We start from the raw sequence: 14722 nt of genomic DNA on the forward strand, positions 1-14722 counted from the left end.
CACACAGCTGGGCCTCTGAGCCCTGAGTATCCTAAGTCACCTAAGCTCCCCGAATGTCCCGGACCTCATTCATAGGAAAGATGAAGAAGAAGGCAGGGGGTAGGGTCAGACATCGTGAAGGAGAAAGAGTTTCTAGCCAGGCTGCACCTGGAGCTCAGCCCCTCATCTTTACAGCAATTTCAGAGAGGCTGGTGGGCTCTCCTGAGGTCACACAGCCATCTTGGGCTTCTGTGTTTACAGAGCACCTGTGCATCTTTCCCTCCCTGAGGGGAGGGGGTCAGACAGAAGCAGCTGGACCCCAGGTTTCCCACCTACACCTGTGCAGCCAGCCCCTCTGCCCAGTCTCTGGAGTTCCCTGTGAAAGACAGGCATGAACTGTGCAGTTTGCCTCTCTGGACACATTTATGCCTTATGTCTCAGGAAGCCACTAGAAGCTTTGAGACAAAAGCCACACAGATGTCAAGAGCACATGAGAGAGGGCGGGTAATGGAGCACACCTGTGATCCAAGAACTCAGAGGTCATGTTTAAGGCCAGCCTCAGTGACTTGAGGCCAACCTTGGCTACATAGACCCTGTCAGGTGTGTTTTTCTCTGGGCTCTGCCCTCCACATCTCAAAGGCCTGTAAACCCTTACCCTCATCTGTCTTACTGGCTCAAGATCCGGAGGCATCCTCCCTTTCTATGGATCTGTCTGTGCACCAGACGGGATACTTCCCCAGGGTGGCCACCATATCGGTCCCCAGCATCCCTCCTGCATCCAACCCAGGCTTGGTCCAGACCTGGAATTTCAGTTCAAGGTCATCCTTTGCTATGTGTGATCCTATCTCACAATCAAAACAAAAAAACCCCAGAGTGGTGACCACATCTTATCCTATCAAAATAAATTCCACATGAACCAAATACATATATGATAAAAATCCTAAAAATGCTTTTTAAAACCACAGCATGCTTATATATAATCTCAACATGGAATTTCTTTAAAGATGATAAACAACTTCAAGGATTGTGAAATTCTCAAAAATTGTATGTGCTCATTTATGTATACATGCACTTGTCTGTGTAGGTGCATGTACATGGATGTGCACACACATCTGTGTACATGTATGTTTATGTGTGTGTGTGCATGCATATGTATGTGTGTTTATATATGTATATTATGTCTGTGTGTGTGTGCGTGTGTGTGTGTGTATACGTGTATGTGTGTGTGTGCACATGCATACACATCTCTGTGTATGGAGGCCAGAGCACAACGCCAGCTGTCATCCTTCCGGTGCTTCTCTTTGTTCCCTCTGTTTTGTTTTGAGACAGCATCTTTCACAGGCCTAGACTCACCACATAGGCCAGGTCGACTGACCAGGGAGCCCCAGGGATTCCCATCTCTGCCTTCCCAGCATTGAGATTAGAGCATGTGTCACCACACTGACATTTTTCTGTGGGTTCTGGGGATGGGGCTGAAGTTCTCATGTTTATAAGGCAAGCGCTTTACTGACTGAGCCCCTCACAAGAAATTTCAAAATTAAATTGGAAAAAGTAATGTCGAAAATAAACTAACACTGGGTGTGGTGGCACACACCTTTAATTTTAGCACTCAGGAGGTAAGCAGGTAGATCTCTTTGAGTTCAAGGCCAGTCTGGTCTACATAGTAAGTTCTGGGCCAGCTGGGGTTATAGGGAGACCCTGTCTCAAAACAAAACAAAATAAAACAAAAATGAAATCAAAAGAAAAGAAAAAAAAGCATTTGTAACTTAAATCAGTCATCCCCTTAATAATAAAAGACCTCTCTTGCTCTCATATGCACACACACACACACACACACACACACACACATACACACACATAATGGGTCCCACACTGACCATGACACTGCATGCCTATATCTTACCACTTGGGCTGAAGTAGGAGGATCAGGGTGAGTTCAAGAACAGTCCAGAGTATATAACTGCACCCTGTCTCAAAAAAAAAAAAATTGGTTCATCCATGGACTGAGATCCAAGCCTTGCCAATTCTACCCTATGTGTCCTGAACCAAGTTTCATGACCACTCTGGACCTTGTAGTCCTTGCCTGTGAGAGGGTCCCAGCCTCACCAGGCTGATGCCCCATGAAAATATTGCAGTATCCCACAGTTGGTTCTCTTGTCCACCCTGCTCAGGCCTAGGAGCTTTTGGGAAGCCCTGTCTGACCCTCCTGGGGCCCAGCTGTGGTCAGTGAAGGTGATACGCTGGCCCACGTTGGGCCAGGAGTAGACAGGTAGGTGAGAATGAAGGATCCAGTTTATTCTTTGGCCTCAGACTTGGTGGCAGTTGAGTCCTGGTCACCCTGTAGAGATGCCCAGCCTGCAGGTGAGAAGACAGGAGAAAACAGGAAAGATCTGGGATAGAGGTTCTGCAGGATGGCCCTGGATGAAAATTAAGATTCATAGACTTAATTAGCATGTGAAACATGAAGTTTTGATAGCTTTACAGCCAGGCAATGGACAGACAGAAGACCAGTGTTTAAAGAAGTGGGAAGACAGGGAAAGCCCACCAAGCTGGATGATTCTGGATCTTTTACACCACAGCAATCTAAATGCTAAGGCCACCAACCCTCTGGCTTGGTGTGGTGAACTGAGGAAGAGCTAAAATCAGGAAAATAGGACCAAGTATTAGAGCAGTAGGTGACTGGGATGGGGGAGAGGAGGAAGGAGCCAGGCTTCCCTGACTGCTTGCAGAGACCAGCTGCCTCCCCAATGCGCTACTTCATGCTGCACAGCAAGGAGATGGCCCCGGCCTTCAATGCGGTATGCCTTTGGCATTCGGCATGAGGTATTTCTGACAACTTTGAATCCCAAACTGGCAGTGGAGTGACCTCCTCCCTCCCTGCTCAGCCTGCTTTTTTATGAAACACAGGCCCACCTACCCAGGGGTGGTACCACCCACAGTGGGCTGGGCCTTCCCACATCACTCAACAATCAAGAAGGTGCCCCATGGACATGGCCACAGGCCAGCCCAATGAAGGAAATTCCCCAACTGAGGCTCCCTCAACCCAGGTGTGTCAAGTTGACACTAAAGGTATCCAGCACAATCACCATCCATGGCAGGGGATAGACTAATCTAGAAGACATCTGCCAGATCTCAGTGAAGCCTGCAAGGCTGGGAGACATGACCAGTGGCCCAACCCTGAGGCTCAGAGCTCCTCTGTTCCCTGGCCACAAAGCTGCCCCCCAATCCCCCACCCCATTTCTTCTAGCTCCTCTAGGCCCAGCCAGAGGATGGTGACTCTGGGAAACCTTCCTTGCCCTGCCAGCCTCTTTGGGCCCTTGCCAGCTCTTCTGCCAGCACTGAATGCTGATCTTCAGGTATAGCTCTTTAAACTGGTGTGGGGAGACGCCCTCCAGCAGGGCCAGCCCCCCGACCCCAAGTTCCCTGCACTCCTTGGCTTTCCACTTTCCGGCTCCCCTGGGGCCTCTTGTGTTGCCCCCTCTTTCTCATCTTTGTTCCCAGCATCCCTACCTACAATAGTCTGTTTAGGTCCCAAGAGCCAGATGACATGGGTACAAGTCCTGGCTCTGTCACTTCCAGCTGTGGGGTCTTATGTAATCTCTCTGTGCCTCTGTTTCCTCACATATGCACTAAACATCATTGTGACACTTGGGTGGGACTGCCTGGAGGCAGTTTTTCATTAGGCACTAAGGCTGTAAGTTCTCAGAACTGAACTGGCCCTGATTAACTTTTTAAATTTTTATTTATTGTCATTTTTATGTGTATAAGTATTTTGCCTGCATATGTAAGTGTGGCACATGCATCCAATGCCTGCAGATCCCAGAAGAGGGCACCATATTCCCTGGAACTGGAGTTATGGATGGTTGTTAGTTGCCATGTGGGTGCTGGGAACCTAACCCAGGTCCTCTGTAAGAGCAACCAGTGCTCTTAATCACTGGGCCATCTTTCCACCCCACTCCCCACTTTGTTTGATACAGGGTCTCACTATGTAGCCCTATCTGGCCTTGAACTCATAGAGAGCCACCTGCTTCTGCCTCTGCCTCTGTCTTTTGCATGCTGGGATTAAAGGCATGCACCCCCACACCCAGACAACCCTGAATTTTAAATAAATAAGGCATGTGGAGGGCAGTATGCATCATAATGCTGGGGATCTCAAACTCAGCCCACTGGAGCCCTCAAACAGCAACAGGCAAGAGAGTTGAATGGCGGGGAGGAGCACAGTGAGCAGGCAAGCTCTACTCAGGGAAGATGTAACAGCCTTGCAGGCCATAGGCCAGACCCCAGGCTCAGCCACAAGGGACCCATGGACCAGAGTCGCCCACTCTTCACTTTCAAGAGAAGCCAGAGACGCTGACTGCTCATTTGAGCACTGGTGTTGAATGAGAAATTTATGAACCTTCACACATCAGAGGCTAATGTAGAAGGAAGTCACCATGTTGAGGTCAACAGAGCACACACATGGCACACAGGAACCTGCCAGCTTTCTCTGTCTTGCATGACATTTGCTTCATCGAGACTAGGCAGCGTAAAGGTAGGATGCTCCTGTTTCACCGTGTTTTCTGCCGCCCTGGAGCCCAGTACAGCACTAGTTTAGAGGGAATGGCAGGAGGAACAGACTGGACTGTGTGAGTTTGACAGGGAAGGGGATGGGCACCAACAGGAACTGAGTGTCAGCAGTGTCCCAGCACCAGCCTAGGGATAGCCTAGGGTAGGCCTTGTCACACATGTACTACTCTGACACCCTTGTGATGGAGGCATGATCTGGACCTCGCAGGTATAGAAACAGCTCAGCGGGAGCCCACTGGTTGCCCATCACGCAGCAGAGCCTGGGGTGGTTTCCAAGACTTGTGGGTGTCAGTGGCCGGAGCTCCCACTCTGCCCTGCCTCGGGATAATGGATACGGAGTAGATGCATAGATGGGTAATAGGCAGGTGGGAGACAAGTGACTCTAAAGAGCCTTTAATAAGGTTCCCTAATAATCTTTTCCATCCCCCATCCCTGTGGAAGCCCTAGTGGGCTATTTCCACTTAAGCCTCTAAATGAGATGTCCTAACAGCTACTGTAACAGCTAGCAACAAAACCAGTTCAGGCTGTGGAGGTCACCTAGTTCTCCTGGCGCACCTGGGCTGGATGTGAACAATGTAATTAGGGCCCTCACAGCACTCTCCCCACGCCTGCTGCAGAATCCACATCTCCCACTCACCCAGATCAGGAAGAGCGGTCTCCCTCCTCCCTCCTTCCCCTCCATCATCCCTCCTCCCTCCTCCCTCCTTCCCCTCCATCATCCCTCCTCCCTCCTCCCTCCTTCCCCTCCATCATCCCTCCTCCCTCCTCCCTCCTTCCCCACCCTCCTTATCCTCCCTCCTCCCTCCTTCCCCTCCATCATCCCTCCTCCCTCTTTCCTCCTTCCCCTCCATCATCCCTCCTCCCTCCCCTCCATCATCCCTCCTCCCTCCTTCCCCTTCCTCCTTATCCTCCCTCCCCTCCCCTTCTCTTTCTTCCTCCAGACCTCCTCAGGATAATAGGGATCTCCTGGGGAAGGGAGTTGGGTGCTCTTGACTCCCCAAATATCTCCAGTTTCTTCTCTTTTTCCTGATGTGGGGAATCTGGGATGAGAGGCTAAGTGATCACCTGGGCCTCAGTTTCCCCTGTGCACCAAGGACTAAGTCATACTTCAGAGGCTTCAGAGAGAAACTGTTGTATGTGGAGAGCCTTGTGCAGGCGGTCACTCATTAGACTGTCCTTTCCTTCTGCCCACACGTGGCCCTTGTCCCGAGTGCTCTTAGATACATTTCTTTTCCTCAGGGCTAGAGCTCCCCATACTTCTGGCCCCAAAGTATTCATCGTGGCCAGCTGTACTAACTCCCTCAGGAGGGGCCCACAGTATGACCAGGGCTCCAGACCCCTCTCCCAGTGCAGCTGAGCGTGATCTCACCTCATGCTCAGTGTCAGTGTCTGTTCCCACTCTGGGCCTGACAGGCTGCTAGGCTAGACTTGAAGAAAAGGGCATTTTATTTTTCCAGGCCCTGTGCACTAGTCTGACCATGTGACGATGCTCTATATGTCCTGCAGTGAAAGTACCCTGTCTGGAGACCTGTTACTTACATGAAGGTATGTACCGGCCAGTCTGGGTGTCCAGACTTGCCTTGAAGGACAGGTACTCCCTGGAAATGCTCTGGTTTTGTGGGTCATTTTCAGCCAGAAGGTCCTGTTGGGGAAAAAGACCCAAGGAGGTGCTGATGTGCTCAGGGCCTCTCCAACATCAGTCAACGAAATAAAGTCCATCCCAGGACCACACCCTCAGCAGATAGGAGACAGAGAGCATGACTAGGATGAAGGCTCTGGTCTCCATTCTGTAAATTAAATACAAATTAAAGAAAATTAGGATTTAATTTCTTTTAAAAAGTTTTTTATTGCTGGGGATGTGTTTGCTGTGCTATTTTGTACAAAACAAAGAATTCTGTTTTAAGATTTAAAAGGCTTTTTATTAATATAAATTAATTATACAAAGTGATAGGCTGGCTTCATAGTGATACCAAACTCACCCACCCCTCTCATTTCCCGCTCCCCTTACATACTCCCTTCACTCTTCTCTATTTTTTGTATGTACATGGATGGATGGATGGATGGATGGATGGATGGATGGATGGATGCATGAATGGATGGATGGATGGATGCATGCATGCATGGATGGATGGATGGAAAATCCAGGTTCCATATATGAAAAAAATACTTGTCTGAGTCTGGCTGATTTCCTTTAATGTGATGATCTCCAGTTCCACTCATTTTTGTGCAAATGACATCATTTCATTCCTTCCTATGGCTGAATGAAACTCCACTGTGTAGGAGTCAGCAATATGACTCAGTAGGTGAGAGCCTTTGTTGCCAAGCCTGATGAGCTGAGTTTGATTCTTGGAACCCACACGGTAGAAGGAGAGAACCAACTCTCACAAGTTATCTTCTGATCTCCACAAGCACACCACGGCATGTGCACACACACACACACACACACACACAAATGAAATATTATATATATAATTATTATTATTATTTTATGTGTGTGAGTGCATTGCCTACGTGTATGTAGGTGCACCTGTGTCATACAGTGCCCAAGGAGGTCAGAAGAGGATGTTGGATTCCCTGGAACTGGAGTTACAGATGGTTGTTAGCCTCCATGTGGGTACTGGGAATTGAACCCAGGTCCTCTGCAAGAGCAGCCCGTGCTCTTAAGCACCGAGCCATCTCTCCAGACCAAAACTATCTTTAGGACTTCATAGTGTATATATTCCTCAGTTTTATCCATTCGTCCATTGACAGGCATCTTGGCTGTTCCATATCAGATACTGTCAGTAGAATAGCAGTAGACATGGCTGAGCAGGTGTCCCTGTGTTTGCTGACTCACCGTCCTTCGGGCATATTTAAGGGTTACAGCAGGGCACGGGCCTTCACCCTCCTTGCTCCCCATTTGCCTTCCACAGATGTCAACTACAGCAGGGCTCCAGCACTCCCATCCTGCACACAGGGACCTGGGTTCCAGGGCCAACTCCTCAGCATGCAATAATTAGGCACCTCCTGGTTGCAGAGCACTGGGCTGGGAGTCTATTGTGGGAACTCTTTCTCTGGGTGGGGGATAAGCAAACATCTACCCACTTCTGATAGGGCACTAAAAACAAACTACAGTTCCACTGAGGTCCAACCTGAGTTTACTGGACTTGCTTACAGAGTGGGGGTGACAGATTACTGACATGAGCTTGGCTGACCTTAAAGCAGCTACATCACTAGAACCGTTGCTGCCAAGCCTGTGTTTTCTTCTTGGAACCCACGTTGTGGAAGGAGAGAATGATTTCCACAAATTGTCTTCTGACCTCCACAAGCACAACCCCACATTCACTGTCTCCCTTAATTCTCCCTCTGTGGCCCCACCCTCACAGCAGACTGTATGAGAGGGGTGGGGCTTCAACCAGGGTAATAGTTGTTTTTTGTTTTGGGGTTTTTTTTTTTTTTTTTTTTTGTCTTTTTGAGACAGGGTCTCCCTGTCTCCCTGTAGCTCCAGCTGGCCTGGAACTCACTATGTAGACCAGGCTGGCCTTGAACTCACAGAGATCTGCGTGCCTCTGCCTCCCAAGTGCTAGGATTAAAGGCATGCACCACCACGCCCAGCCCTAGTCTAGCTTTTTTAAAAAAATATTTCATTCATTATTTTTTATTTTATGTGCATGAGTGTATTGCCTGCATGTATGTGAGTGTGCCTGTGTCGTGCAATGCCACGGATGTCAGAAGAGGACTTCGGGTTCCCCTGGAACTGGAGTTAAGGATGGTTTGTAGCCACCATGTGGGTGCTGGAATCAAACCCAGGTCCTCTGCAAAAGCAGTCAGTGCTCTTAACCGCTGAGCCTTCTCTCCAGCCCCAAGTCCAGCTTTTTGCCCTAGAATTTGATAAATGTGTCTTGCCTGAGATCCAAGCCCCAAACCATTTGCTAGCTCTGTAGTCAAGTGTAGGCCAGTGATGAGCCCCGGTGATGAGTGCAGGTCTGGGTGCTCTTGCCTTATCACCCACGCACAGGTCTCCTAGCAGAAGCACCTGCCCCACTGGCTGTGAACTCAGCCTCCCCTTCTTTGCAGCACTCAGAGGAATACGTGGGTAGACAACCAGGAAAGCAAGGGAGGCGAGGCGGGAGGGGCTCCCTCATCGCTACTGAGCCCCCAAATCCAGGGGAGCTGGGACAGAGGGGGTGCTGCCCACAGGCTCCCAGGGATGGGTGCTGCACATGTTCAGACCTTGTGCCAGAGTGAGCCATTTTGGGGAAAGTGCCCAGCACCACGCTGAATGCAGGGCACAGCACCACAGAGGGATTGAGGCCTGGCTCTGGGCTTCCTGCTCTCCAACTGTGGGATCAGGGACGAGTGCTGGTCTTCAGTCTCATTTGTGGACCCAGATCATAAACAAGGACCCAACTGATACAATCTGCCTTAGAGGTCTGGAACCTGAACTTGCAGTTGGTGTGTTGAAAGACTGCAGTAGGGAATGGACATAGGTCAGTGTTAGAATGCTTGCCTAGTATGGGTGAGGCCCTGAGCCCCACCCCAAACACTGAAGGTAAATACAAGATACCTGTGGCTCTTTTTAAAATTTTATTTAATTTTTATTTTATGTGTATGTATTGCACCCATGTCGTGCAATGCCTACAGAAGTCAGAAGAGGGCGTCAGGTCCCCTGGGCGCTGGGAACTGAACCAGGGTCCTCTGCAAGAGCAGTCAGTGTTCTTAACCACTGAGTCCCCCACCTTTGAGGTCTTTTAGAGACAGGGTCTCCCTGTAGCCCAGCTGCCCTGTAACTTGCTATGTAGACCAGGCTGGCCTCAATCTCATAGAGATCTTCCCACCTCTGCCTCCTGAGTGCTGGGATTATGCACCACCATACCCAGCACCTATGTCTCTTTTAATGAGTTATGTGACTCTAGGCAGCTAATTAACCTCTGTGTGCATCAGTTCCTTCATCCATAAGAGGGGCCAACAGCACCAGACTCAACACTATGGTGCACTTGACACCGGGTGGCCCCTGTGAAGTGTTCCACATGCCAATATTCTTCTTAACACCGACACTGGGCTCTCTCACCTGCTCCTGCTCATCCCTGGTGGGTCACCTCCTCCAGGAATTCCTCCACAAGCTTGCTTTGGGATGAAACTTTAACCTGCGGGCACCCTCAGTACCCAGTCTGGCCCTCTAGGCCACAGTCAATAAGGAGACAGTCTCTGCCATCAAAGGGTTTATGACTTAAAAGTCAGGATGAAGAGCAAAAGCCTGACTGGAAGGGGGGTCTTTGTGGCTGAATTCCTCTGTCTTAAAGGTTGAATGGGAGCTGATGAGAGCATCCTGAAGAGGACACAGCATTGTAGAGACAGGAAAGCTCTCCAGATAGTTCCAAGTGTAACTCAAAATGGAGAAGAGGATGGGAGGGGCTCATTGTGATGACCCTAAATGGGGTTAAGGTGGATGGAGATGCTAGAGAGTGAGGGATGCAGGATGAGGATGCTAGAGAGTGAGGGATGCAGGATGAGGATGGTATAGAGTGGAGGATGAGGGTGCTAGAGAGTGGGGATGGAGGATGGGAATGGGAATGTTAGCATTCTGGAGGTGCTGCCTACCGAGCTATCACCCATCACTTTATCAAAGTGAGACCACCTCCTATGATTGTTTGAGGACCTGGAAGCTGATTTCTAAGTGCTATGGTGAAAAAAGACTCCTGTCAACCGCAGGCTGCATCCTCTTCAGGGTACTAATTTCCATTGGTTTTTGGTTTTCAGCTCTATAAATCCTAATGTGCCTTTCATTTCATTTTCCCAGTCTCCGAGGACATCTGTTTGACATTTGCCTGTGTGACTGGGGAGGGGTCGGTGCTGGATAAGTTCCTTTTAATGTCTTTGCCTTGAAGTAAGAGGCCACAAATGTTCAGAGAGCAGCTGGCAGTAGCCAGCTTTCTCCCAGCTCCTCCCCAGCTGTGAGAAGGTGACTCAGTCCAGGTCCTGGGATCCAAATCAAGACCTTTAAGCCAGTGGGAACAGCTTCACATGGCTCCAGTTTATGCTATCCAGTCAGCCGCTGTGACATGTATTACACACGCACACACACACACACACACACACACACACACGCATATACCCTGGGATCTGTTCCTTGTGTATCTGTTGACAGAACTTCCTTTGTCTCTGTATTTCCATTTTCATTTAGCCCAATAGTGCTGTGTTAACCCATGACCTTTCCCAAGGAGACAAATGCACACAAGTCTCATAGTGGCTAGTTGGTGACATCGGCTCATGGAGCACTGTGAACAGAATTTATTAAGCATCTACATCCTGTGTTGATCTCCATCCTTATCCTATGCTCTTCCATTTCATCTTTTCCTTTACTTTTTTATTTGATTTGTGTGTATATGTGTGTGGGTATTTGTGCATATATGCAGGTGTACATGAACATGTGTGCATGTATGCTGACATTGGGAGTCTTCCTTAATCTCTCTCCATCTTATTTTTGGAGACAGAGTCTCTCACTGCACCTGGAGCTCACTGAGTACCCAAACTGACTGGCCAGGGAGCCTCAGGGATCCTCCTGTCTCTGCCCCAGCACCCTCTGGACTAGGATTACAGGAGCAACGTTTACATGGGTGCTGGTGGATGGAACTCTGGTTCTCAGGTTTTACCTGAGCCATATCTCCGCCACATTTTCTCTCTTTCCTAACTAGAATGACTTTTGTTCTTATTTTAAAGTTGATGCCTGCAATAAAAACAAACAACCCTACAAAACAAAAAATGATACTCACTATAAAATGAACTCAACAGCCTGTGAATGTTGGCCATGTGCTTGTCTCATGGGGATAAACACTGTTAACCACCTGACATGAGCTTCCAGATTTGCCTAGGCATATATAAGTAAATGTGTATGATAAAGATATATTAAAATTGCATAATACCCTGTGCAGCCTTCTTCAATCCATTGAGTGACTGTGCTTTTATATACACATAGATATGAACCAAGGTCACCATCCAAGTCACTTAAGATAGACCTACCCAGTTCTCTGTAGTGAATGTGGCGTGTTTGCTGGGCGGGGGAGAACAGAACCTTTGTTGGAATTTCCCTCTACATCAGTCACTTTTCTGTTGCTCTGACAAAGCACTATGACCAAGGCAACGTATTGAAAAGAAGTTTATTTTGGCCTATGGCGCCAGAGGGATAAGAGGTCATGATAGGGAGGGTTTGATAGCAAAAGGCACGATGTCAGAAGCCAAAGGCTGGGAGCTCACATCTTCAATGGCAAACAGGAAGTAGAGAGTGAAGTAGGGACCAGGATAGGAACTCTCACCACCCTCCTAGGGACCTACTTCCTCTACCAAAGCTTAACCCCCTAAGCCTCCACAAACAGCGCCACCAACTGGGCACCAAGTGTTCAAATACATGAGCCTACGGGAGACATTTCTCATTCACCTTCCGTCAACAGTGGGGCATTTGTCATTTTTCATGTCTCCACACAGGGTGGTCTGAGTCTTTCCAGCTTTGCCTTTCTCAAATGACTCCCCACAATCCATTCTATTGAGTACCGATGCTGAGCCTACAGACATACACATGACTGTGGCTGGCAGTCAGTCACCAAGTCGGTATGGTGGAACTGATTTCCACACCAGCAGCTGCAGGAGAGGGATTCTCCCTTTCTCTGGCTCATCATACAAACCGCTGAAGAAAACCTTACCGCCCAAGAAAGGAAGGTGGGGTGAGTCATGTGAGGGAGAGGGGCTCCCCCTGCTGGTGGAGGCTGCCCACACGCAGCCCAAAGCGGATGTGGGCCTATATTCCTCACCTGGCCAGGAGCTGTCCGGTCTAGCACCTGTGCCTGCCTCTCCCAGACTTGATTTCCCTCCTTGTCAAATGAAAAAGGCGGTTAATGAACCCTGCTGTCCCTCTGGTCATCACGACAACAACACAGAAGCAGACATTTTAGCAGTTTTTCTTCTAGATCTGGATGTTGGGTCTCCAATTCCCAGGCAGGGCAGACACTCCCAACGCCATCCAGAGTCCAGTACCTTCCTCTGGCCTGCCAATCCCACCTCCTCTGTTCAGTTATTAAAGCTCTCGAGTCCTTTTTATTGAGTTATAAACCAGAATTGTTTTTGTATGGGGTTTATAAAAAGGCCTGGAAATGTAACCTGAACTTTGCAGGTTTGTAGGCAGATCTTGTTGCTTAGAGAAATGGGGGCTCACTTGCAAGGATTCAGTGACTTTCAGTTTTTTTAATGAAGTTGTTCACAGCTGGTTTCTGCCTCCTGAAGGGGCATACACAGAGAAAGGGACCCTACTGAGTGACAGTCTCCAGTCCACCCCCAGGAGGGACAGAAATGGTATCTGTCTAATCTCCCTTAATGAAGAAGAGTAGAGGCCATGCTTTGGTTCAAAGGAAATTTCTCCTACTATCAAAGTCCTTCTGGGGCAAGAGCAGGTGACCCAGGTGTGTTCCTAATTCTGCTACCCTTGACTCTGTGACCTCAGACAGGCCACACAGCTGGGGTCACCTGCCTACCTAGAGGCTGGATTCCTCTCCCTGCAGATCCTCTCCCTGCAGAATGATGGGGTGCATGCTGCCCAGGTCCAGATCCCTCCAGCCAGGATCCCATTACCATAAAGGACTGAGTAACTAGGACCAACACCTCTTCCTTCAGGAACATCTCTAAGGATCGACCTAGCACCTGGCTCCTTAGGGGTGGGTTATCCAATGAGCACAATAACAATAACGGGATGCTTCCACAACAGCAACTGTGTACTGAGTACCAGGTTCGAGGTTGCTGCATCAGTCACAGGGAGAAAGACAAGGAGGGCACACAGATGCCACCTGGTTCTACCATAGCCCCCTAGAGACTAGCCATCCCCCCATTGCTGTGGACTTGTGTAGCAGAAATGGGGTAAGAATCTGCACAGCCCTACCTGTGTCCACATCCACCCATCTGCTAATAAGGAGGAACTCAGAGTTTGTTTATTTTTTTAAATGGTACCAAGATCTCCCAGAAAGTAAGAGACAGAGCTGAGACTTCATCCCCAAATCTGTGTTCCTCTACCGCACAAGGCCTGAGTGTGGTGTGGGGTGGTATGGGGTGTTGTGTGTGCGTGTGTGTGTGTGTGTGTGTGTGTGTGTGTGTGTGTGTGTGTATAACCTAGGGGGATATACTCTATTACTAATAGTTCCTAGTGCTTGGTGGGGTGGCACACACCTGTAATCCCAGCACTCTAGAGGCTGAGGCAAGAGGATTAGGAGTTTAAGACCAGCTTGGGTTACAGAGTGAACTCAGGGCCTGTCTGAGTTATGTAGCTAGATCCTTGCTCAAAAACTCAAAGCAAGGGTCTGGAGAGATGGTTCAGCAGTTAAGAACGTTGTTCTTGCAGAAAACCGGGATTAGAATCCTAGCACCCACATGGCAGCTAACAACTGTCCATAATTCCAGTCCTAGGGGATCTGACAGCCTCTTCTGACCTCTGCCAGCATTGTATGACACGGGTGCACTTACCTACATGCAGGCAATACATGCATATACATTAAAAAAAAAAACTCAAAGCAAACAAAAACAGAACTGAGAGTGTAGCTCAGTGGTAGAGTGCCTAAGGTATGCAAGGTCCTGGGTTCCAGCCCCAGCACTCCCTGCCCACTGCAAAACAAAACACACAAAACAACAACAAAACTCCCACTTCCTGGAGGGAAGGAACAGTCCAAAATAGGAAGGTTGGGGTGGTCCTAGCTGCCCGTACTTCTGTGTTTCCAGTCCAACTGCGCACCAAGAAGAACCCTCACAATGCTTCTCAGGCAGACATCAACTGTGGCGAACTTTAAGGTTTCCTAACCCCAGTCCCTCCCAGCCCCCAAACACCAGTTTAAAAGGACAAGTACCCTGTGCCAAGACCACTTAGCCCCGCAGCTGGCAGATACCCTTGGCCTTGGAAGAGCCGCCGGCCCACCACTGCATTCTATTTTGTATCTCGGGCATGACGGGCCCAGAGATTAACCAGCATCCACAGGGCGGGACTGTTGGAGACAGCAGCCCTGTTATGAAATAGCGCGCCTCTCTCAGGGCCGGGCTCTGCATCCCGTCAATACGACGTGCGTCTCTCCTTTCCTTCCTCGAGAGGTGAAATATAAGCCTGGAACAACACTGGATCCCTGTTCTCTCCTGGACAAAAGTCAAAACTCGAATCTGATAAATCTGAAAT

Source organism: Nannospalax galili, unplaced genomic scaffold (genome assembly GCF_000622305.1).
Source record: "Nannospalax galili isolate Female #2095 unplaced genomic scaffold, S.galili_v1.0 scaffold978, whole genome shotgun sequence".
In the NCBI taxonomy this organism is placed as follows: domain Eukaryota; kingdom Metazoa; phylum Chordata; class Mammalia; order Rodentia; family Spalacidae; genus Nannospalax; species Nannospalax galili.